Source organism: Peromyscus leucopus, chromosome 10 (assembly GCF_004664715.2).
Source record: "Peromyscus leucopus breed LL Stock chromosome 10, UCI_PerLeu_2.1, whole genome shotgun sequence".
NCBI classification, from domain to species: domain Eukaryota; kingdom Metazoa; phylum Chordata; class Mammalia; order Rodentia; family Cricetidae; genus Peromyscus; species Peromyscus leucopus.
In genome coordinates, this window is record NC_051071.1 from 1,964,015 (window position 1) to 1,985,747 (window position 21,733).

The following is a 21,733-nucleotide window of genomic DNA, read 5'->3' on the forward strand; positions in this document are numbered from 1 at the left end:
TGTTCAGGCTTACAGAGACAGGACCTCCAGCGTGTCGGGAGGTAGTCCAGGTGGCTTTGGAGATGGTCTCAGTCCCCTGAACCACGCCAACCGTGCTCTGTCAAAGGCACATGGTTCACCAGATACTTTGATTCTGCAGCTGCTCTGGGGGCCTAATCTTCTCACATACCCCGGAGAGGCTCACGGAGGAGGAAGGAAGCTCATCCCAGCAGCATGGCTCTGCCCTGGCTCCATCTGGGGCCCTTTCAGAAACGAAGGTTTTCTGGTTCACCCCTGTGTGTGGGTGACTGTTTCTCGTGGGGTGAGTTGGGGGGGGGGCGGGGAGTTCAGGACGCAGGGGCACCAGATACCAGTGGCTTTTTCAGACCTATAGCCATATCTTACCAAAACAAGTTTCTGGGAGTTGTTTGGAGGAATGACTTTTTTTTTTTTTTTTTTTTATAAACCTTTCCCAATATGGAAAAAGAAAAGTGGCCCCTGCAGTAGCAATTCACATTTCCATGGTAACTAATTGTCTTAATGCATTTTCTGTTGCTATGACAGAATATCCGGGATTGGGTAATTTGCAAAGGAAAGAAGTTTATTTGGCTCATTGTTCTGGGGGTGGGAGAAGGCAGGATGAGGCAGAAGCATGTGGCAAGGACCTTGTCCTGCATCAACGTGTGCAGAAAAACAGAAGGGTAGGTAGGATGTGAAGAGTAGAAAGCACAAGGCACCACATTCTGTGTCCTGCTCAGTAGAAACTAATTAAATGACAGTAACTAATGCACCTCTCCAAAAGACTCCAACCCCTTTAGTGACATAACCACCTCAAAGGCTCCATCTCCTCTAAACTCTTCACAGTGGGAAACACACTGCTCATATGAATGCACTTTAACTGATACATACAACTTATGCAGGTGTATGGGTACTGTTTGAGGAGCACACACACACACACACAGACACACACACACACACACACAGAGACTGAGATTTAAGTCAGGGTAAACATAGCTCAAACGTTTGTCATCTCTGTGATGATTTTCTTCTATTTTTGAGATTCACAGCACATCACCATAAGCACAGGGCCACTTTACTGTGTGACATCCACCAGAACTTCTCCCTCCCCTGACTCAGTGTCCACCTCCCACCTCTCCCCACCCCACCACCTCCTACAAACCACAGCTCAACCACACACCTGTTTCCTTCTCCTGGGAAGCACTTCCCTCCCAATTATCTCTTAGGCATTTAAAAGTTCTTTAAAAACCAATTTCGTGAAGGGTTTTTTTTTTTTTTTTCACACTTGGGCCACCTCCCCTCCATCTGGGAGGGCTGGGGCTTGGCCCACCCTGAGGATTAGCATCTTGTTCACACTTGCAAGGCTCAGCATAGCGAGGCTTGCTCTAGCTAGGCTTTGCCTACTCACTCTTTAGGGCCTCTAAGAGGGTGCCTAGCCTGGTCATCCACCACTGCTGGCCACTGTCTGGGCGATCACACAGCCTGACTCAGCATGCTGCATTAGCTGCATCACAGAGACCAGAATGGGGGGAGGGCACGGAGAGTACACATGGAACAAATCGTCCTGTGGCTGAGGGAAGAGATTTGAGGAAAACTGCCTCTGACTGCGCAGGGTCTTGGGATGCAGTACCACGCTGCCTTCTCCATGGCAGATTAAAAAATGGACAAAGTCACAGGCAAATCCGAAAGGAACAGTGGGAGTGAGGGCCAATTAGCAATCTGGAAGGTAACTCGAGGAGCGGGCACCAAATAATGAGGAGGGAAAACACAAACCACACCAGACAAAAAGAGTTGGGACTGGGAGGCTGGGCCCAGCGGGTGAGAACACTTACTGCATAAGCCTGAGGACCTGAGCTCGACTCCTTGGGTGCAGCCACACGTTTGCCTCAAACCACAGCTCTGTCGGTGGTCGGAAACAGGCAGATCCCTAGAGGTTGCTGGCCCCCAGCCTAGCTCCAGGTTCCGTGGGAGACCCTGTCTCAAGGGCATAAGGGGGAGAGAGAGCTAGAACAGAGAATCCCACCTCCTCCCCTGGCCTCTGCATTCATAAACAGAAGCATGCACCCACCCACATAGACTACACATGTCACACACATACTTCACACACAAGCACATACATTCACACACACCGAAAAGAAGATGAGCAGGAGGAGGAAGGGATGGAGGAAGAGGAGTTAATGATCTAAAAGACATCCCGAGAGGAGCACTATGTAGTAAACAGAACCCCTCTCCCCCAAAGAACTGGAGGGGAAGAGAAGGTGGAAGAAGAGATGGGCAGTGACCCTGGGCTGCACAGGTACCTTGTGACCCAAGGAAATGGAGAAATACGTGTGGGATGTCCGCAAGGAAGGGTCACAACCAAAGGAGGGGAGAGTCCCGGTGGCACCAAGCCTCTGGGGGCCTGTGGAGCAAAATCAAGTCTCCCTCCCCTGTGGTGACAGGACTCATGTGTCAGGTACCAGAGAGAAAACATGCAACGTGGCAAACAGCTGGCCTGAGCCGCCTTTTAGAGGGAAATAGTCAGGAAGTTCCGCTCTGACGGTAACATCCCAAACATTGTGGAGACCACCGGACAGAGCACAGCCAGGACCAGGAAGTGGTGGCCAGCAGTGGCTCTTAGCTCTGATTTGATCTGAGCCAGAACTCCCTGCCGGGGCTGCCGAGTGGGGCTCTCAAATAATACACCACCGGCTCCCGGGAAAGTCTGTGTTAACCCACAACTAAAAAAATATAATCTAGCTTCTCTTAGAGAAGTCAGGGCAGTCTAGGATCACATATGACTGGGGAGAGGGAGGGAGGATGGAAGGAAGTCTAGTTTGGAGAGAAAGCAGGGCATGAAAGGCTCCTTGTGGGGTACCACTGCCATTAATTTTTAATGCTTTAAAGAAAAACAAAATTGTGGCTCAGGAATCAGAAAGCTGTCGTTAGTGGGAAAGTGGCAGAGAATTTCCGAATTAATGTGGAAGTTAGGCAGAGCCAGAGGACCAGTAAGGAAGCAGGATCGATGGTTTCTGTCGCAGTGATAAACACCACCACCCAACATCTTGGGGAGGAAAGGGTTTATTTCAGCTTGTGGGTCCAGAACACAGTCTATCATGAATAAAGTCAGGGCAGGAACTCGAAACAGGAACCTGGAGGCAGAAACAGAAACAGAAGCCATGGAGGAGTGCTGCTTACTGACTTGCTCCTTATGGCTTGCTCAGCCTGCTTTTTTATAGCACCCAGGACCACCTGCCTTGTTTTCCTCCCACATCCTAATCCTAATTTCTTCCTATGATGTCATGATGTTCAGATTCTCTACTCAAGTGCCCCCTCCCACCTTGCTCCCCCCACAACTCCCTTTTGCTGGCAGGATTCAGTGACTTCTTCCCAAGTCCACATCCAGGCACTGGGCTACACCCAAACTCACAGACACTGAGGGCAGAGCCTAGTGAATTGTTTTCAGGAGAGCTGAACTGGAACTTTTCCAGGCTTCTGGTATGCTAGGAAATGAATCAACGATATCAGGTCCCGATTGCTGAATCCTGTAAATGGAACCATGCAGATTTGATTAAGTTAAGGGTCCAGGAGTAGCCTGGGGGTGGGGGTGGGCCTTAGATGTAATCATGGGTCTCCTTCTGGAGAGAGAAGCAGGAGGTTTGGACCACATAGAGAGGAAGGTGAATCTGGGACAAAGGGAGGTCAGAGATGCTATACTTGGAAGAATGTGGTGGCAACTGGCCACCACTGGAAGCTGGAGGGGGCAAAATGACTTCTCCTTAGTGACAGCCCAGTGATAGCGACTTCAGAGGGTTAGCTCCAGAATAGTGGCAGGTACATCTCAGTGGTTGGAAGCCACCAAGTTATCACAAGGCAACCACAGGAAATGAACAGTCAGTGATAACATGGCCAGGATTATGGCCCTGTGGTACCTGGTACCCAGCCAAGTTCCCATAGATAAGCTTGGGTGTGAAAATTCTGGTCTTTCACAAGGATGGCCTTGGGGAGAGTGTGGTCAACCCCTTGGCATTTAAACAGACATTCATGAAATGAAAGACTCAGTGCCCACAGGATAAGCCAGCAGTGCTAAGCACTGTGGCTGGCCCCTGAGTGACCAGATGAAATGTTTCAGAGACTTACCATATGCGGTGGTTTGAAAGAAATTGGTGCCATGGGGAGTGGCACTATTAGGGGGTGTGGCTTTGTTGGAGTAGGTGTGGCCTTGTTGGAGGAAATGTGTCACTGTGGGGGAGGGCTTTGAGGTCTTCTGTGCTCAAGCTATGCCCAGTACACAGTTCACTTCCTGTTGCCTTTAGATCAAGATGTAGAACTCTTGGCTCCTTCACTAGCAACATGTCTGCCTGCATGCCACCATGCCCCACCTTGATGATAATGGAATAAACCTCTGAAATTTTAAGCCAACCCCAATGAAAGGCTTTCCTTTATAAGAGTTGCCATAGTCATGGTGTCTCTCTACAGCAATAGAAACCCTAAGACACCATATCCATCCTCATAGCCTGAATCTGGGGCTTTTAGCCCTATGGTTGATAGAGGTAACACATGGAGGAGGACAGAGTTGATTAGTTACATCAGCACCCAATGAGCTAGGCCCAGGAATCTCTGATATATAGGGCCACTGTACTGGCTAGTTTTGTATCAACTTCACACAGGGTGGAGTCACCTGGGAAGAGGGACCTTCAAATGATAAAATGTCCTACCAGATTGGTCTGTGTGTCGTGCATTTTCTTAATTAGTGATTGATTTGGGAGGGACCAACTTATTGTGAGTGGGCCACCCCGAGGGAAGTGGTCCTGGGTTCTATAAGAAATTAGGCTGAGCAAGCCGTGAGAGCAAGCCAGTAAGCAGCGCTCCCCCATGGCCTCTGCATCAGCACCTGCCTCCAGCTTCCTGCCCTGCTTGAGTTCCCGTCCTGACTTCCTTCAGTGATTGAACTGTGATGTGGAACTAAAACCTAAACATACCCTTTCCTCCACACGTTGCTTTTGTTCATAGTGGTTTATCACAGCAGTAGAAACCTCACTAATACAGACCCTTCACCCATGACTGCCAAGCCAGCTGGTCACGTGATCAGTCACCATGCCAGCAGCATCACGGCCATCAGAGTAGAAACGCAGAGCCCAGCCCTAGACCCCCCAGCTCAGGGCTTCACTTTAACGGGATGCCTGTGAGACCTGGAGACATCACTGTAGGCAGGAGGCCGTCATTCCACATCATACTTGGGGAGCATGTCCCCCCAACCCCAGCGACTGGGCTGCATTCCACGGGAGTCTGGGAACAGGTGCATGTGATCACCTTGAACATGTAGCCAGTTCTGGGGTTTTCCCAGTCATGCTAAGCTCACCCCCTCCCCAGTTCCATTGTGCAGGCTTCCCAGGCTTTGGCTACATCAGGCTGTTTTGCTGTTTGGGCTCCAAACACCCTGTAACCTCTCTGTCCCCCTGTCAAAGATGGAGGTCCCTAAGGGTCGCACTGCACAGCTGCTGAATGGCAGAGCCCCTGTGTCCCCGTCCTCCGCTCCCCCGCCTTCTAGCACGGCCGTGGGCAGCATCCCCCACGCCCCTTTTCATCTTTCCTTCATTCACCCAAGCGGCACCCACTCCGCTGTCTTCTGGGAATCACAGTACAAGCAGTGGGAGTTTGAGTTGGTGATGGTCACACGGCTCGTGTCACAGGGCTGTGAGCTACGTCAGGCCCACGACTACCAACACCTCCACCATCCCCAGTGTACGCACACACACCCCATTGTCTCTCCGCGCTCTGAACCTCTGTGTGAGTCTGAGTCGTGATTTACCCACCTCCGAAGGCAGAGAGCGACAGCCAACCGCGTACCACCGCCTGCCGGTGAGTCACCCGGTGCATTGGGAAGTTTCACGCGGGGAGAGTGTGGGAGAAGCGCGAGAAGGGCGAGGCCCCTCAGAGGAGGAGGAGGACCGTTGTCTGAGGATGTCTGCTCCCAGGCAGCCCACTGAGTCACCGTGTCGAAACAGGTGACTTCCTGTGCCCAGGCCCTTACCGACATCGTGTGTAACGGTGACCATGGACGTGCACACGAGCCTCGTGCTTCAGGGGTGGCGGCGGTTCACGTCCCAGGCTGTCACGGAGGTAGACGCAGCAGCAGTGGCACTACAAACTGAGCATGCCAGAGTACCCAGCGTGGTGTGTCCTTGTGTCTGCCTTGTCATCAGAAGAAGCAGGAAGGCTACAGCCACTTAGACAACCACGGCTGTGCTCCATAGGCCTCTCTGCTACTAAGGCAGAGACTGAGGGTCTGAGGCACCCTCACCCTCCCCCCACCCCCCAAGGGGTCAATTGGCCAGCTAGAAATAGAAGAACTGGTTAGCCTGGGGGGTCTGGGCAGAGCCAAATGAGAAAAAAGTTGGTGATGGAGATCCCTGATAGGAGATGGTTTGCCTTCAGGGGTGAGCATCAGTCAGGGAAGGCTCCCAGGAGGTGCTGACTCCATTCCTCCCCTATTTGACCTCCTCCTCCTCTGCTTTTTAATGAACTTCATTGTTTGGAGAGGTTTAAGCTTCACAGCAAAATGAAGCACATTACCCCTCCCTCTCTCTGCCCAGTCTCCCCTACTGTGGACTTCCAGCTCTCAGCAGTACCAGCAGGTCATTATCTCCCTGGAGCTGGACCTTACCTCTAGGATCTCGGTCCTGGATGCTCTCTGGGTTTAGACAAAGGGACCATGAAGGCTCGGGAAGAACGCATCACTGGTCTAGACGTCTAGTCTGTCCACTGTTCCTTTGTCCCCACTGTTCTCTTGGCCTGGATGTCAGGAAGCTGGCGTTGGGCAGCAGCCCAGTGGCCAGCTCTCTCTTAGCGTCTGTCACTAGATGCGCCCCTCATGGCTCCATGGTTCTTTCTCCCCTAGTGATGAGTGACATTTCCTTGTCATCCTTCACCCAGTCACAGCTCAAGGCATCTTGGTTTTCAAGAGCAATTGCCTTTAAGTCAGGTGGCTGAGCCTGGACAGGGACATCAGTAAGTCTGGTCCATGAGGTGCCCTTAGACCTGCAGAAATCCCATGATCCTCTCTGAGCACCCCTCAATAGACTCTGGGCTGTGGAGCTGACCCAGTACAACATCAGACATGTGATCTGCCAGAGCTGGTGTTCTGTAGTCACTCCAGGGGTCAGTGGCTCCTCTCCCTGAGCCGTACCCAATAGCTCATTTAATCCACGGGACAGCCTCGGGAAGAGGATGTTGTTCCCATCACAGAGCAGGAAGCCACAGCTGTGAGAGGTTGAAAGGTATGCCCAGAGCCACTGTGGACACCTTCTGGGTCAAAGCGTTCCCAAACCCTGTTGTAACATGCCCCACCCTCAGTGTTCAAAACCCAACAGGTGTGCCCGGAACATTTCCTGTGGCTCCAAAGAAGAGACGCTAAGAACATCTCACACACCCAGGCTGCAGGTTGGAGGCGGTGCATGGCACCCACCCCTACTTCTGCTGTGAAGCGCTTTCAGCCCCAAGTCCCCACTGTCATCCTTACAAAGCCCAGGGCTGGTGGGAGGGGAACGCCTTGTTCTATGGAGCAGGAAACAATAGAGGAAAATCTTCAGCAATGCAGAACTTCAGATTTGAAGAGGAACTGAAAATTGCCCAATTCAGAAGCCTTCCAAACTTTCAACACCCTCAAGGCTCAGCAGCAGACCGCTTAGACCTGCGGAGACATGGGGGCGGGGGGAGAGGGTGAGGGGTTTCGGATGTTGGCAGGAGCCTTGTGGACAGTTGAGATGTGACCTTGAATACTCTCTGAGTCCTTCATATAGCCTTCATATATGCTGTCAGATGTGTGTAGATACGGCAGAGATTTTCTCCCACTGTGCATTCTGTCTCCACTCTGTTAATTGTCTCTTTGCTGCGCACAAGCTTTTAAAGTTCCTGTGATTATTCCCTAGGCATTTGGAGTCCTTTTCAGAAAGTCTTTGCCGGTGCCAAGATCTTAAAATATTTTCCCTTTGTTTTCCTATAACAGCTTCAAAGTTTGAGGTCTTCTGTTAAGGTTGCCAGTCCATTTGAGATTGATTTTTGCACAGGGCGAGAGACAAGGATCTAGTTTCACCCTTCCCGTGTGGGTATCCAGGTTCCCTGCACTTGGATCGAAGGGTCTGTCTTTCCTTACACCTGTCTTTGGCCCCTTCCTCAAAAATCAGGTGGCTGGAGCTTCGTGGGTTTTTTTAGGTCCCGTGTCTGTTGGCCTGCTTGTTTGCGTCTGTGATGGTGCCATGCTGTTTCTGTTACTGTGGCTCTGTAGTATAACTTGAATGTAGCTATTGTGGTACCCTCAACACTGCTCTTTTTGCTCAGGATTGCTTTGGCTATTCAGAATCTTAGGTGTTTCCATTTGAATTTCATGGTCTTTTTTTGTTCCGTGTGGGTACAGAATGACGTTGGAATTTTGATGGGGAGTATTGAATCTGAGTGTTGCTCTGTAATATAGCTGTTTTCACAATATTAATTCGCCTGGTCCATCTGTGAACATGGGAAGTCTTCCCATCTTCTAGGCACTTTTGCAGTTTTCCTCCTTCAGTGTTTAAAAACTTAATTGTAAAGATCACACGGCCCCTTGGTTAGGTTATTCCTGGGTGTGTAGTTTTTGAGAGTGTTGTGAATGGAAGAGTTTTTCTGTTATTTTTTTTAACATGTCCAGTGTTGCTATTCCTAATGATTGTTGGCTTTTCATGTTGATTTTGTATCTACTTTACCAAATCAATTTATCAGGTCTAAGGGTTTTCTGATATGGTCTCTAGGCTACTAGATTTTATTTTAATTAAAAAAAGTGTGTGTGTGTGTGTGTGTGTGTGTGTGTGTGTGTGTGTGTGTGTGTAGAAGGACACAAGGCCTCCATGCTCATAGATAGGAATGGAGAAACCAGAATTGTTAAACACACAGGATTTTTCTTCAACAGAAGGGATGCACATACCCGTTTTCCATCCAGAAGCCTAGGAGGGATGCTGTTTAACGGTCTGGTGATCTTTTACTATCTGTAGATCCAGGTCTCACCTGAATAACCCATTCTTATGAAAGAGGTCCCATGTACTTTGCCAAAGAGTTTGCTATTACAAACCCTTCCTCCCTAGACCCTTCCCCTGAGCCCTGTTTCTCAGTCAGTAGAACCCATTCTTACGGGAGAGGTTTCTTACGGGAGAGGTCGCAAGTGACTTGCAAAAGACATGTGCTTTGCAAAGGAGTTTTCATGTAGCCATGCCTGGAGCTTTGTTGTGATAATTGTCGTGAGGAAACCTTTCTCCAAAGCTGTGCTGTGTTTAAATATGTCAAAACCAAACCGCTTGGGGTCAGACTCCCGGCCCCGCTAACTAAGCCATGCTGAACCGGTTTTCTTCTTGCTTCCTGCGGTTTGTTTCTCTGCCAAGTCGCAGGAACCCCCACAGTCAGGCTTGGTGGCCAGTGCCTTTGCCCGCGGAGCCATCTTGTTGCCCCCCACGTTAACTTCCGAGACACCTGGCTTTGCAAAACCGTTATCTAAACTGCTTTACTTTGCCTACTCTGAGTCTCCAGTACTCTTGTTATGAACGGAGAGTCCTGTTTCTCACAATGAACCCATCGCATGCCCTTTGTGCCCACGGTTCCCTCTGCCTGGATGCTGTTCCCTAAGCCCACACAAACCCCCCCCCAATTTCATGCTTCTGACACATGAGTCACCTCCTGAGGCTTTCCCTGACCACCACATGGGACCCTGCCTGACCTCTAACCTGCCCTTCTGGGTGCCACAGGCTCACTCCTGGGTCGTTGTCTGCCTGCCTTTCACACAAACAGGAGCCCGTTACTGGGCAGACATGTTAGAACCATGGGCAGCCCCTATACCCGATCTTTCTCTGCTGGCGAGGCCAACACACTGCCCTGGCAGCTGCTCCTGGAAGGGTTGGTGAGTTCTGACTGCTCCAGTCCAGGGCCCTTGGAATGAGCAACAGCATTGGGGTGCAGCTCCTGGCTTTTAGACAGTTGGGTTCTGTTCCTTGCTCTACCATAACTGACCCACAGGGACTTAGGCTATGGCTGTTTCCTTCTCTGGGCCTCAGTTCCTCCATCTTTGAATGGCTAGGTGGATTTCCTGCTTCATTCTATGCTTCCCTACTGAGGTTCAGAGTCTTAGCAGCAAAGAGACCAAAGTGCTGTTGCCTCTAGAGGATTGGAAAATTTCACACCCAGGAATGCAGAACCCCAATTTCAGCAAGCCCCAGGTCTCCGAGGGTAGATCACAGGCAAGGAGTATGTTCTACTTATGGACATAGGGGTGTAGAGCCATATTCCATTTCCCTGGAAAGTTCTGGGGCCTAGCACAGAAGGTTGAAGAAAAGAATGACCCCCACAGTCTGACCCTCAGCCTTGGAACCAGAAGGGACTCTGGGAACCTTGCAGCCCAAATATTTGTACATCGTGCATGGAGACACTCATCCCAGACAGGAGACAGGTCTTGGTCACAGTGGGAGCCACACAAGCACCAGGTGTCTAAGGCCTGGGCCCCTGGGCCCAGCATGTTGACCTGTGCCCTGGGGTTTCCATGGTGGGAAGCAGCCTCTTAATTTTGATTGATATGCCCATTGCAAAGACTTTTCCAATGAAACACACTTTGTTGTTGTTGTTGTTGCAGTTGGGCATAGGCTCCTGTACTGGGATCTAGGTGGAGAATCACGTTTTGAATTTGTTTTTCCTTTCCGACTGTCTGGCAAACCATTTATCTAATGCCTAGCTCTGGTGCCCCCCAGTGGCCATGTTGCAAACAGCAATAAGTGAAATTAAATTTTCGGAGCAGATGACTAAGGTTAAGTTCATTGTTCATTTCTTGCTTAGGGCTTCATGTCCACTGGGAATGTTATTAGGACCCGGATGCCATCTCAGCAGACATGCGCGTGGTTGAGATTCTGCATTTATGACAAGCAACCAGTCGAGGTTCCGCGGGTCCTGGGGCACAGAGCCCACCAGCAGTGGGAGGAAGGCGGCTAGGGGTTTACACCCTGCCCTCAGGTGCAGGCGGGAGACACCTCCGTCTCTCAGCTCTTGTCAGAAGAAGGGTAGAGCTGGGCTCCCCTGGGATATATGCTGGGGAGGGCTAACTCCAAGCTGGAGCTCTCTCACCCACAGCAACACAAAGCAGACTCTTGAGGGGAAAAAGTGTGCTGAGGACCCCACAGCCCTGAGTTACAGTACACAGAGCTTGATTAGTTTAAGGGACCCGGTTTAAAATAGCACAGGTCGCTTGTTCTGAGGGCAAGAGACCATGCTGGCAAGGATGTGGAACAGGACACTCTTCCCTTTATATTTGATTATTTATAGACCGTGATGGGGCAATATTAACGATGAGTGACACATGTCTTAGTTAGGGTTTCTATTGCTGTGAAGAGACACCACGGCCACTGAAGGGGACTTCCGAAGAGTGGGGGCTCCCTTTCAGACCCTGAATTAAACCCAAACCACACCCAATCACCTGTTTTCACAGAGATCCTTTATTAAGCAGGGAAGAAAAAAAAGTGGCTGCTTTCTGTCAGGCAGAGAAACAGCAGCAAATGACCTTGCAGGTGTGATTTTTAAGAAGAGAAGAAAGGGAGGTCTGTCTTAGAAAGGGCTAGAGTGCAGTGGTGGAGGAGATAGATGAAGGACAAGGGAAAAGAACAAGGAAGGGGGCGGGGTATTTGTCCTGGGGGATCAAAGGACTGCCTCTGGCTAGGGAGGATCAGATGTGGCCCATAGAAAAATGGCAGTTTGTAAAGGTAAAGGGGGAAACCCCATGTTAGGATGAGGTGAGCCAAAAGAGGCTTTCATTTTTTTATTTTAATTTTTAAACTTTTTTTTGGAGCTGAGGACTGGACCCAGGGCTTGTGCTTGCTAGACAAGTGCTCTACCATTGAGCTGAATTCCCAACCCCTCAAAGGGGGCTTTTGATTGCTGGAATTCAATACTTTGATGGCTGGACCTTGGTAATCAGTTTCAGGAGGAGGAAATGGCCAAATAAGGGAATAAACCTTGGTGGCTACCTTTAGGAATGTAATCTAATGGTTTTTAGCAAGGCAGAGGGAGTTGGGGAGAAGGGCAAGGCCTGCCAGAGCCACATTCGAGTGGGCTAGTGTCCCTTCGACCACAGTAACTCTTATAAAGGAAAATATTTAATTGGGTCTGGCTTACAGTTCAGAGCTTTCGTCCATTATCATCACAGCCAGAAGCATGGTGGCATGCAGGCAGACATGGCGCTGGACAGGGAGCTGAGAGTTCTACATCCAGACCAACAGGCAGCAGGAAGAGAGAGCCACAGTGGGCCTGACTTGAGCATCTGAGACCTCAAAGCCAGCCCCCTAGTGACACACCTCTTCCAACAAAGCCACATCTACTCCAACAAGGTCACACCTTCCAATAGTGCCACTCCCTATAGGCCTATGTGGGCCATTTTCATTCAAACCAACACACAACATAAACATGTAAACGGTGTCCTAATTTGCTGCTGGTTGCTGTGAAAAATACCACGACCAAAAGCAACCCCGGAAGGAAAGGGTTTCGTTCATCTTAACACTTGCGGATCACAGCCCATCACTGAGGGAAGTCGGGGCAGGATCGCAAGCAGGAACCTGGAGGCAGGAACCTGAAGCAAAGAACACGAAGAAATGCTGCTTACTGGCTTGCTCCCCTTGGCTTTTTAACACAGCCCAGGACCGTCTGCCCAGGGTGACATCACCCACAGTGGGCTAGGCTCTCCGCATCAATCATTACTCATGAAAATGTCCTATGGAGGTGTGTTCTCAATTGAGATTCCCTCTTCCCAGATGACCCTAGCTTGCGTCAACTTGACAAAAAACTAGCCAGCACAAACTGAAAGACCAACATTCTGAGAAATCGTAGTTTGTGTACCAAGCGGCTTTTTTCCATTTCCGTTTTCATTTGTGTTTGGGTGCACAGGTGTGCACATGCATGTTAAGGACCAAGCCTGATGTTGGGAGTCGTTCCCTATTGCTCGTCCAAGCCTTGTTCACTGAGGTAGGGACTCTCAATCAAACCCAGAGCTCTCCGATATGGCTAATCTTGCTAGCCAGCTTGCTCTGGAGATGGCCCGTGTCTACTTTCCGAGAATGGAATTACAGACTGGCCGCTACACCCACCAGCATTTTTGTGGGTTCTGAGGATCCCAACTCTGATCCTCATGCCTGTGGGGCAAGCATGTGACCTCTGAGCCATCACCCAGCCCCAACATTTTATGCGTGTGTGACACATGAATGTTGAGTTTTTGCAGGCCACCGTTCAGCAAGTTCACTTACAAGCTGTGATAGTTGGTCTTGTCAACCTGGTGGGGTCTGGATCCGCCAGAGAGACACACTTCTGCGCATGTCTATGTGGCCATTCTGAGAGAAGATAGCTAAGCGAGGGACATGGCTTCTAGGCTATAAAGAGATCCAAGGAAAAGGCAAGGTGAGCCCACCTGTCCGGCTTCCCTTCTGGTTTTTGTGTCTACCCTGCTCCTGACACTGCAGCCTCCATGCTCTGCGGATGTCAGACCTCTACCTCCACCCATGGACTGAGCACCAGCCGCTCTCCCGGAATCTTCCAGGCCTCAGTGCCAGTTTGAGACTACTGAGGGATGCAGCAGATGCCGCTTCTCAGCCTCTCCAGCCTGTAGACAGCTGTGGGTGGACGGCTCAGACTGTGTCATGTAAGCCGATCCAATGCATCTCCTTTTATATCCACACATTCTACCCATCCTGCTCTTCTAGAGAACCCTGACCAGTACAGAGGTTTGCAGTGTTAATATTGTCAACTTGACAGAATAGTCAGTCACCTCAGAGACAAACATCTGGGCACTCTCTGAAGACGTTCCTAGATTGGGCTAATTACGAAGGTGGGACCCGCCCCAGATATGGGTGGCATCATCCCGTGTGCTGCCATCATGAACTGAAGGGAGCAAGTGAGGTGAGCACCAGCATTCATTTCTCTGCTTCCTGACATCAACCTCAGACCACCACATACATGTGCACACATATGCACATACACCTATAGACATGCAAAACATGTACACACACACACACACACACACAAACACCCCTCATATAATTTTAAGTCTGGGTTCCACAGGAGGAAAATCACGTGGTGTTTGTCTTTCTGAATCTGGCTTGTTCCACTGAACATAATTTTCCTGTCCCATTCATTTTTATGGAAATGGTTTCATTTGCATAAAATCCCACAGGGCACCTTGTGTTCTTTATCCATCTCTCCCTCCGTTGGCCATCTAGATGACTTCCATTTCCTGGCTATCATGAGAAGTGCAGCAATAGCCACGGGTGTCTGAGGATCTCTGCGGTGGGATCCAGCATCCTACATGTAGATTCCTGTGAGGGGTCTAGCTGGATCATGTGGTACCTCTGTGTTCAGCTTTTGGAGAAGCTTTATGTTGATTCCCTTGATTGCTTTGCTCTGACTCTGTGCATACTTCCAGACCTCTGTCAAGTTCACTGTCTGCACCCTCAGTTCTGGTCTTGGCTTTGGCCCTAGTTCACACAGAGTCACCTCTGGGCCAGGCTTCCCGGATGGCGAGCCAGTGGTCTACCATGTTGTCAGGATGGGCTGAGCGTTAACCCCACAGGAACCTTCTCATCTCCCGGGATACCCACAGCTGCCATCACTATCACCAGCAACAACGCTGACCTGGTTCCCAGCCCTGACTAGCTGCCCCAGCTGCCATGTTTTCCGTGTGTGTGTGTGTGTGTGTGTGTGTGTGTGTGTGTGCACTCTGACTCCCCATTGTCACAGAACAAGTTCCAGATGGTGAGAGTGGAGCATCTGACCCAGGTCCCTGTAGGAATGGCCCCTGTGCCCTGAGAGGCTGCCCCACCTGGCTGTGGTATACCCTCTTCATCCTGGCTCTCCTGGCATCAGGTCTCACACAGACCTGCAGCAGGCAGAGCGCCATGACCCTCTCAGGTTGCTGCTGATCTGCTAGAATAGAAAGAGGCCAGTGCTCAGGCTGGGGATTCCTAACGGCTTGGTTCCAAATGAGGTAATCAGACCAAGGGCTTCAGGGAAAGATGCCTGAATTAAAAATTGAAAATAATTTTTAATTTTTACATATTATTTTGACAGGGTCTCTGGCCTTCAACTTATCATGCAGCGGAGGATGGCCTTGAACTTCTGATCCTCCTGCTGCCACTGCTCAGATGCTGAGATTCCAGGGGTGCACCACCACATCTGGTTTATGCGGTGGTGCCTATCAAACCCAGGACTTTATGCATGTTAGGGGAGCGCTCTTCCAGCTAAACTGCTCATCCCTGAGCCGCTGTCTGAAGATGTGAGAGTACAGCTCATGGCCGATGGAGGAAGTCTGCAATCAGTTTACTAAGTGGGGCCTGGCCGTTTAAAACATGGGATGAAAAAGAGGACAAATTGTCTGAGTCACTCTTGAGGAGGGCTAACCCTGTCTCACAGAGTTCAATGATTGGTCTGTGTCCAGGATCACCTGCGATGTGTGTTTCTTCCTGGGCCGTGGTATGAGATGTCTGAGTCACACTATGTCCCAGTTCAGCTCACTAGGGAACACACTGATCACCACTGAAGTGGGGTCTGCATTGTCTGGGAGTTTCCCACCCACACAGAGCACCCCTTGGTCCTATTCTGTGCCTGTCACCCTGTCATTTGGTTTCCAGGGGGAACTTTAAGTGCATGCAGAGAAGCATGTTCCACCAAGGTCTGACCCTCAGGAATCTGGCCAGGAGGTTGTCTGGTGGTGTATCAGTCAGGATTGTATGTCAGTGCAGAGGTGTGGACTGCAGCCCACATTCCTGTCACCCTCTCTGTGTCTCTGGTCTCCCCAATCTTTTTTTTTTTTTTTTTTTTCCGTTTTTCGAGACAGGGTTTCTCTGTGTAGCTTTGCGCCTTTCCTGGAACTCACTTGGTAGTCCAGGCTGGCCTCGAACTCACAAAGATCTGCCTGCCTCTGCCTCCCGAGTGCTGGGATTAAAGGCGTGTGCCACCACCACCCAGCAGGTTTCCCCAATCTTATCTAGTGGTTCTAACTTGACCTAGCCTCAATTCAACCCAAAACAGAGGACAAGCTTGGGGGTCCTGGGTAGGCCAGCTTCCTAGGTGGAATGTGTGGATTGATGCCTCGGGTTAAAGGGCTTAATTAAGGTCCAGACTAGACACTCAAATCCAAATCACAAGGTACATGGAATGGCATTGCCAGGAGGATCAGCATTAGGATCCCAGGAGAGAGTTGGCACTGGATACTGGGTATTGATGGTGCTGACATGCTAACTGCTCCGGCTTTATCACACCTGGGGCTGTCACACACAGGGCACACACTTTGCCCCAGAAACATGGGCAATTGTTCCATGTCAATAAAAAAGAAGTCAATGGACACATGCTCCCTGAAATATATCCCCTGATCATGCTCACAACACCGAAGGTGTCTGGGGAGATTTTGTCCTGAAATATACACGAGGAACAGGCTTGGATGCAGGCTGCTGGTACAAGGATTTCACTAGATAGAGGAACAACCATCATTTGCCAGGTGGTCCCCCATGAGGTTCACTTAAGGGAAGGAAATACAGCTTGCCTGACTTGTTCCTGCAACCTGGGAGGAAAGGCCAGTACTCAGAAGGGCTTCCCCAGTACACAGACAAGTTCCAGGCTCATTCAACCTACCAGATCTGTTTCCCCTCCATATCATATGCATGAAGCCACCTGCTCTCAGGCCTAAGGTCCGAGGTCCAGCCCCTCTCCTCTCCTGTCAGAAGGCTGAGAGGACAAAGAAAGGCTGTGGCTGGTTATGTGGCCATCCCTGGTCTATAGGACTCCAGGAAATATACTTTCATTACAGACTTGTATTAACCCTGAGGATAAAGAGAAAGCCATGCAGGCTTTAAGGGGGGAAAAAGGGGAATCTCAGGGTGGAAATCTGCATGAGGACAGAGGACAAGGAGCAAAGTCACAGGACACAGATGTCTTAGGGTTTCTATTGCTGTGTTGAAAATATTATGACCAAAAATCGAGTTGTGGAGGAAAGGGTTTATTCAACTTACACTTCCATATCACTGTTCATCATTGAAGGAAGTCAGGGGAACTTAAACAAGGCAGGGACCTGGAGGCAGGAGCTGATGCAGAGGCCATGGAGGAGTGCTGCTTATTGGCTTGCTTCCCATGGCTTGCTCAGCCCACTTTCTTATAGAACCCAGGACCACCCAGGCATGGAACCACCCACAATGGGCTGGCCCCTCCCCCATCAATCACTAATTAAGAAAATGCCCTGCAGGAGGAGTTTTCTCAGTTGAGGTTCCCTCCTCTCAAATGACTTTAGTTTGTGTCACATTGATATAAGATTAGTCAGCAGAACAAGGAAGGAAGCTGAGCCTTGAGGAAGGTCAACCTACATGACCTGACTGCAAACCTGCATCTCCAACCCCCATCCCCACACCGCCTCCCAGCTGTGATCCAAGCCACTTATCCCAGCCTCATAGTTAACTGTAGTTTTCAGAACCAGCTAGCCTGCCCCCTACACCCTGTAGCCTCAGGATCACAGGCTGAAATGAGCAGATGAAAGCTGAGATTAGGTTGTAGTCAGGCTATAATACAGGCTCTGACTGTGACGTTCCCTTTGGGTTGGCCTAATGTCCCTGATGCGGCCTGTTGTAGGCACACAGGGCACAGATAGACCCTTCTGAGGTTTATTTTGTCTTTGGTCCAGGCTCCTTTCTTTTTTCTAAAACAGAAATCTGTAGAGGAAAGACTCCAAGATTGTCAGTAATACCAGAGCATGTGTGAGCCACAGCACACACCAGTGACAGTGTACCAACAGGGTTCTTTCCATGTGCCACATAGATGGCCTCTGACCTGCCAGCCACTCTGCAGAGCAGAAATTATTGTGTCCTGAAAGCCCAGAAAGCTCTGGCTATTCGGCATCATCCTGTGGGTGTGGGAGCCACTAGGCACAGTCAGGAAGCAGTAACCAGGCTTAACTCAATAGGTTCACAGTGGACAGAGCCCACCTCAGCACAAGACACAGTGAGAAAGTGGATGGTCTGTTTTCCAGATAACTATCCCTGCCCCATACCTCAGTTTCCATGCTTGTAGAATGAAGACCAAAGGTATGTACAACCTTGTGGGTTTCAGGGAGGATCCAGGGTGTTAATACTTAGGAATTCCTGAGAGCAGAGGCTGCTGCGGTACAAGGCTCTCCCCACAGAAGCCAGCCAGGGATAGAAGCCCTAGGTTCAGGCCCCTAGGTCCACCATCAATCTCATTTCTAGGTCCATCAGTCATGTGACTAAGCTCTCCTGTTGTTGGGTCTCTGTGCTATATGTGGAGGACACAGGGCTGAGCAAGACAAAACCCTGGCTGGGGAGGGTTACAAATGTCTGTGGTTCCAACATTTGGGAAACTGAGGCAAGAAGACAATCGTGAGTTTGAAGCCAGGATGGGCTGCCTAGTGAGTTCAAGACAAGCCATGGCTACAGAGGGAGGCTCTGTCCAGGAATCAGATGCTGCCTTCCCAGGGCAGGAGATATGGAGTGAGTGAGGGGCCCAGCAGGCAAGCCACAAGGTGCTGTCATGAACAGGTTATCTGTGCTAGGGACAGGGGATCTGTTCAGGCCACACAATGGTCAGGATGGCAAGAGGGGAATCAGGAGCAGGAAGACAGAGCTCAGGTCAACCAAAGGCAAGGAGCCAGGTTAGGGACAATGTGTGCTAATGAGATAATGCTGTGCAGGGAGCCAGGCACCAGGTATACAGTAGGCGCTCAGCAAATACAATCTGATTCACAAACATGATAGACGCTCATTACTCCTATGCTGAGCTGTGTAGTTGTGGAAGGGAGGGACGTTCAGCACCTCGGAGAGCTCAGCCCTAGGCCGTTGACTAGAACCAGCCAGGATCCCCAGCCCCACCCCATTCCTGAATCTGAGTGTCATTTCCCACCAGCAGTGAATATTAATATCATTCCACACCACTGAAGAATGTCATGGCTGGGTCACTGAGTGGCACTGCTGAGATCCCAGGGCCCAGAACGCACTCACAGCTTGCAGGAGCCAGCATTGCTGATGGAGACTCCCTTGGAACTGGGTCAGGTCTTCTCTTCCCCGGAGCACAAAGCCAACTCTTCTCTCCTCAGCAACTCCACAAGGTGGGGTTTTTGCGTCCTTGGAGAGAATAGTCTATGCGTTTTACTCCCACCCTCCTTATTCCAATAGTCTAAATTAAAAAATCAAATCGGTGGAGCCTTTCCCTAGAGTCTTTCTCGGCCCTTTGTGTCAGCTTCCCATTAAGATAAAAATCCTTCCTGAGTGTTCCCTTCGCTTGCTCAGACACCATGGTTACTAGGACAAAGAGACCCGAGCGGGATGCAGAATAATTTTTTTTTCTTTCTTTTTCCTTTTTGGTTGTTGTTCCTGTTGACTTTCTCATGCAGGGTGTGTACCAAACAGCCCCTGGCCCACATAGAGCCAGAGCTTGTTAGGCAAAGGGCGTCTCCATGTGGACAGCACAGCCACCAGCTAGAGTGCACCGGCAGCGAAGGAAAAGGAGAGAGTGCAGATCAAAGGGTAGAGCCGGTTAAAGAGTGCAGCCGGCACGCTGCAGAAAAGCAAGAGGGGAGCAAAATTCAAGGGGCCAAAGAGTCCACTCGATCGAACTTCTCCCCGGCACAGGCATCAGGCTCAGACTGCAGCAGGAGCATTTTGGACACTTGGTTCGACAAACTGGCTTTTGTTTCACAAAGGCCAAGTAAGCTGGGCTTGGATGGTGGTCGGCTCAGCTCCAGCCCTGCCACACACGACCTGTCAGCATTTTCCTTCTAGAGTTGCCGCTGAAAAGGGCAAAAAGAAGACGGGGCCATGTGTGCTTATGTGCATGAAGGGCTTGGCACAGAGCAGAAGTGCCAGGGACGTCCTCCTTCCCTGCCATCCTCAGGGTTGAAAAAAACCAAGGTTGGAGCCAACAGACAGGCTTCTACGAGGAGCCTGAGCCAGGCTTAGATGGACAGATGTTCTATGCAGCTTCCCAGGTCACTCAATGGAGAGCTGGGCTCCAGCTCACACAATGAGTACAGTTATGGCTAGGGAACAGCTGTGGCCTCTGAGGTTTTACAAATTCTTCTGAAGGTCAGCTCCCGGCCCCTGCTATGTGGATGATGGCTTTTTCAAGGGCATGCGGTGCTCTGCCTATTTGAGCTATGAGGATGCTTTCTACAGAACTGCAGCCACCTCACAGTGGACTGCTAAGCCTGGGCCACGCCTTCACATTACGCAGCCCCGCCTCTAGACAGGCTCCAAGTTTATTTGTTTGGTAATGAACTGCCACCGTGCTTTAGAGTGAATTATGTTTTCCATATCTCATGTTGAAGCCTTAACCTCCATCATCTGGAAATGGGGTGTACAGGAGATAGTTAAGGTTAAGGACGGGGTCCTAATTCCATGTGTAGGACTGTGTCCTTGTGAGAACACCCCTCCCCTGTCATGTGCAGACACACAGAGACAGGGGCTTCTGCAGTCTAAGAATAGAGTCCTTTGTCAGAAGCAGGCTGAGCTGCTGCTATGCGCTTGGTCCTTCACATCTGTGGGCCGAGAAGCCCAATCGGGTGAGTGTCTGCCCTGTTCCAGGAGCAACCGAGCCCTGAATTTTAGGTGCTCCTGTGGTCACCTAGGATAATTATGCTTCTCAGCATCCGTTGTAGGCAAGTTCTGACCAATGAGACTAAATTGAAGTATAATGTTCAACTTCTGAACATATTTATAAGGACATGGGATCTTTTACAATCCTTATCTCTCTTCTGGGATGGAAAGAAGATTTGAAAAGTGGTGCTCAACAGCTACCTTGGACCATGAGGCAGTATGGTAAGGCTATCAGAGTAGTGAGCTAGAAAGGGTATGGTTGATTATTCCGATTGTGATCTTTGTATATGTTCTCAATTGTTTACATTGCTGTAATAAAACACTACCGAAAACAATATGTAGAGGTGAGGCTTTATTTCATCTTACAGCTAAATAATGCATCATGGAGAGAAGCCAAGACAGGAACTCAAGGCCGGAGCTTGAAGCAGAAAACCACTGATTTGCTCTCAGGCTCACCTTCAGCTACCTTCCACATACAAGCCAGGCCAAACTTCCCAAGGATGGCACTACCCACAGTGGGCCCTTCTACATCAATTGGCAATTAAGAAAATGCCTCACAGACATGCCCATAGGTCAATCCTGGGGAGGCAATTCCTCAGCCGAGATTCGCTCTTCCCAAGTGACTCTAGGTTGGTGTCAAGTTGACAGTTGAAGCTGACAGTGATACCACACGAGGGAGTCAGGCTTTAGCTAGTGCCTCATTTTTTGCTCACAAGAGGGCAGGAGGTAGAGGGTAGCATGTGCATAGCTCAGGTCAGTTGGTTCACACATGATCATGGCTTGTCTCCCCAGCCACATGCATGATCTAATATGTAGATGGGAATACTAAGATGTGGGGAGACACAGTGGCCCAGAACCACACAGGTATGAAGTGCCTATGCGAGGTTTTGAACTCAAGTCTCTTGGCAGCCAGCCCAGGACCTGCCCACCATGCCCTATGCCACAGCTAGGCCCTTCATACTGAGCACTTCTCAAGGTAGCCTTCTCACAGGTGACCTCATCATGCCCATGCCATTATGAAGCCACAACACAGAAGCCAGTTCCCTGCCAATCGTTCTGAGAGTCTGAAAGAAGAGACTCTCCTCAGGAACTTCTGGAAAGAGCAAAGGCACAAACAGAGAAGG

General features: G+C 50.2%; 1 long non-coding RNA gene across 1 annotated transcript in view; it reads right to left on the reverse strand.

The window, feature by feature from the left end:
• Positions 1-2,572: 2,572 nt before the first annotated feature.
• The window catches only part of LOC119088613, a 36,212-nt gene continuing 17,051 nt past the window's right edge, over positions 2,573-21,733 (reverse strand). The window contains exons 2-3 of the long non-coding RNA XR_005092269.1: positions 3,407-3,521; positions 2,573-3,128 (exon numbers count right to left, since the gene is read on the reverse strand). This is a non-coding gene — a long non-coding RNA (uncharacterized LOC119088613). The remainder of the gene's footprint in view (positions 3,129-3,406; positions 3,522-21,733) is intronic.